The sequence below is a fragment of the Mirounga angustirostris genome, unplaced genomic scaffold (genome assembly GCF_029215605.1).
Source record: "Mirounga angustirostris isolate CCGP_5_RB_7025 unplaced genomic scaffold, mMirAng1.0.hap1 SCAF_13, whole genome shotgun sequence".
NCBI lineage: Eukaryota > Metazoa > Chordata > Mammalia > Carnivora > Phocidae > Mirounga > Mirounga angustirostris.
In genome coordinates this window covers 83,980,263-83,984,478 of record NW_026991721.1, presented here as the reverse complement: position 1 = coordinate 83,984,478, position 4,216 = coordinate 83,980,263, and the positions used below count along the sequence as shown (strand labels likewise).

Genomic DNA, 4,216 nt, shown 5'->3' with positions numbered 1-4,216 from the left:
TGTTGAACTTTGTGAAAGGCAAGATTGGAGGGATCTATTGGATACAGGTAATGGAAGGCCTGGAAAAATTGTGAATTGAAATCCTTACTAGCCAGATTTGTTGTACACTAATTCTCTCTCTGAAAGAAATTTTAGAAAATACAGAAAATTAAGATGATAGAAAGTATTCATAGTTCCATTGTGCAAAAATAACAATATTTTAGGGTATTTATTCTAGTCTTCTCTATTGGTGCATGTATATATGTGTTCAAAAACTTCATAGTATGATTAATAATTGAAATTAGGCTATGCATAACATTTTATAACCTATTAAAAGTGTTCTGTGAACACTTTCCTGTTAAATCTTCTCAAAATGATTTTGGATGGCACACAGTAGTCCATCATATAGTTGTGCCATGAATTATTTAACTATTTTCTTTTAGACTTTATTTGAGCTATTTTCCCATTTCCATAATGGACCTTATTATTTGCTATTTCTTTTTTTTTAATTCTATATCATTAACGTTTATGTACTAAATCTGTAACTGATAAATTTTCCAGAATTGGAATTACTGATCAAAAGTAATGAACACTTGTGTTCGTTTTGGCAGCACATATACTAAAATTGGAACGATACAAAGGAGATCAGCATGGCCCCTGCGTGAGGATGACACACAATTTGTGAAGCGTTCCATATTTCTGGATGTTAACTAGACTTCTTGTCATGATCATTTCATAATATATACAACTATCAAATCATTTTGCTGTATACCTGAAACTAGCATGATGTTGTATGTCAATTATACCTCAATTAAAAAGTATAATAGACACTTTTAGAGCTCTGGGTAGATATGACAAATGGCCTTTCAGGTTTGAACCCCTCTGTATGCCTTGCAGTAAAGGATCGAATTTCCTATTTCACTGCTTTCTCTCCACTACTGGGAAATAGCTTTTAAAACATGAAAAATAATCTCTCATAATTTTAATTTGCATGTCATGGTTATTAGTGAGTTTCAACATTTTTCATGTGTTTATTAGCTGTTTTTCTCTTAAAAATTAAATTCATGTGCTCAGTTTATCTTTCTGTTCTGTCTTCACCATTTATGACAGCTTGGACCCAACACAGAGGGATAACTAAATATTTTTATGATTAACTGAAAATCCATATGGACTTCCACCCAGGAACCAATGGTGCATATAGTTTGTTGCTCCTTTTCTATTAATCTTCTTAAATTTAATGACTTCTACTATGAAATGTAGTATTTGGGGAAAATGTGATTTTCCCCCCTGCTCTCTATAGTCCTAAGAGACATTTTCTCAGTTGAAACTTCTCTCTCATTTTCACTGTACTTCATACAGCCTCAGCAGGAACTCTTAGGTTATGGGAGGGCAATGTATGGACTACATATTTATTGAACTCTAATTGTATGACTAACTGAATGCACCAGCCATGCAAATACAAATGTAAGTCTTAAAAATAATAATTTACATAATAAGCTGACAAGAAGGCCTGAGCTATTATTTAAGTTCATATATAACATTACATGGTCAAATGTTAATTTATGCTCTGTTCTTTCCAGCATGATTGAGCTGTTTGGTAGTTTTATTTATGACTCATGCTTAGATTCATTTTGCAGTGCTGATAATGTTGAGATAATGGGAATTTATAGTTAGCTCTGATGAGAAGCCATAAAACAAATGACTGGATGTTTTCTCTATTGCCGCAGGCTCGATTTATAACATAAAGTACTTAATAATTGTTATTAATGAACCCGCTGTGGTTGGTATATAGACACAGCTGGAAATCACATCTGTTATCAGACAGCCTGGGTTAAGTAAAGTACCAACACTGCAGGGAACTAATAGCTACAAAAGGAAATGACATCACAGAGCCATAGGAAGTGCCCATAGATGTTAGCTACACTGAGACAGGAGAGATTTAGGATAGATTTTAGGAGAAATGACAGAGAATTTGGTGCTTTTTGAAATTTTTCTTCTATATGGATCCCAAAAGTCTTCAATTATGACCTAGAGTTCCAGGATCAATCCATATATTAAATATTAGTAAAGTTTATATCTTACTTTTTAGATCAAAATAAATAAAAATAGTCCAAATTCAGCCTACCGACTTTACCTTTCCAGGCTTCTCTTCTGCAACCCCTTTTGAAACATTCTGTTTTATTCAAATTGGGTTATTTGTCTTTGTTTTTATAGATTTATGCTTTCCTGCCTGTATGCTTTACCTTATGTTGCTACCTCCAGTTGAGGCCATTCCAAACTATTTCAAGACAGAAAGAACTACATGTACTTATTTCCTATCTATCTATCTATCATCTATCTATCTATCTATCTATCTATCTATCTATCTATCTATCTATCTATCTATCTATCATCATCTATATCTATCATCTGTTCTCATTTGTCCCCATTCTCAGTTTTCATTCTCCCCATTCACTGTTGGCAAACATTGTAATACATACTATATGAATTATTTGATTATATTTGAAGTATATTTGATTATATGATTTTTTGTGTGTGACTGTTTTTTAATTTGTGGAAGTCGTGGTAAATCACAGATCTCATTTTACTTCTTTTACTTAGCACTGAAGTGTCAGCCATGATATTCCATGAACATCTAGTCCATTCTTTGTAAATGTTTCATAAGACTCCATGTGTACCCACCAAAATTGACTGTCTACTCTCCTGTCAGTGATGGGCACTCAGATTGCTCTGAATCCCTATTGCAATAAACAAGATAATGATGGGTATTTTTATGTATGTCACTTGTGGATCAGTGGGAGAATTTCTTTAGGCCACATACCTAGGAGTGTCTTTGCTGGGTCATACCTACGTGTGTGTGTAGACTTGATTAGAATAGATGCTGACAGATAGCTCTTGAAAATGTTCCACCATTCTTCTCCCACCAGGATTGAGATTTCCTATATCCGCACATAACTAATAATTGGCATCACCTAGATTTACGTTTTAAGCAAATTAACAGGGATAAGATAATATTTCATGATTGTTTTCATTTTCTTCTATGATTACTACTAAATTTGAATATCTTTTGATTTGCTTATTGCTTTGGGGGTTTGTTCTATTTTAATTGCCTATTCACATGTGGGCCCATTTTTTTTTTCTCTTGGGTTATCTCTCTTATGGACTTAAAGGAGTTCCTTGTATATTTTTGCATAGTCAGTTTTTATATTGCAATTTTTTTCTTACAGTCTATCACTTCTCTATTTACTCTATCCATACTATTCTTCATTAAACAAAAACACTTAATTTTGATGTTAGTTTATTCAACACATTTTTGCCCAAGGATTTGTGCTTCTCGAGTATTTTTTCTTTTTTTCTCAAGTATTTTATTTTATTATTTTTAAGATTTTAAAGTATTTAAAAGACAATTCTTCCCTACCTCTAAATCACAAATATATATTCTGACATTTTCTTGTATTGATTTTCTATTTTATCTTTCATTAATCTGTCTGGATTCTACTTTTGTATATGATGTATTTAGGGATCCAATTTTCCTTCTTAATATTATATACAAAACAATCTATCCTTCCACTTTTGATTTGTGATGCTATATTTCCATATTTACCATATATTAAATTCTAACCTATATAAGGTCTTTCTCTGAATTCACTGTTTTTGTTTCATTGATCTATTTGTCAGTCTGTTTTTATATCAAAGCCTACCTATTTTATTACTATGTGTTAGGACAGGCAGACTACCATGGACCCTGAGCATCCATGAACTTCCTGCCGAGTGGGCCGAACTGTAAGGCTTATTTGTCCCCTAAACCGAGCAGTTTCTGTAGCTGGTCATATAGGCTGGTAAGTAGGCCAAGTGACCACAGCATGACTACTTGTCAGTCTCTGGTGGAGGTGAAGGGAAGAGAGAGGGAGATATTGTCATGTTTACTGCTTACTACAGAAGGTGCTGTGACCATCTGGTAGGGCTGTTTGGTCCACTGTTGTGTACCACTTTTATTGCTCTCAGTTCTGAGTGTATAATTAGTATTGATGGTTTATATGCTTATGCTGTGAACCCTCATAAAATTCAAGGGAGATTGTCCCAGTTGGAAAGAGTCACTTTTAGAGAAATGATAGTGGATACAACAGACCACCAATTAGGCTTTCAGCTTCCTCCCATGTTGTACAACGGAAACTATAAACTTCCGGAGAGAGAAAAGGAAATCACAGACTTGGCGTCTGTAAACTCCAAAGACCCT

The 4,216-nt window shown here is 33.7% G+C and overlaps 1 non-coding gene across 1 annotated transcript; it reads left to right on the top strand.

The window, feature by feature from the left end:
• Positions 1-574: 574 nt before the first annotated feature.
• On the top strand, positions 575-680 carry LOC123858056 (U6 spliceosomal RNA). Its single transcript, XR_006794023.1, has one exon. It is a non-coding gene; the product is annotated as a U6 spliceosomal RNA (small nuclear RNA).
• The last annotated feature ends 3,536 nt before the right edge of the window (positions 681-4,216 follow it).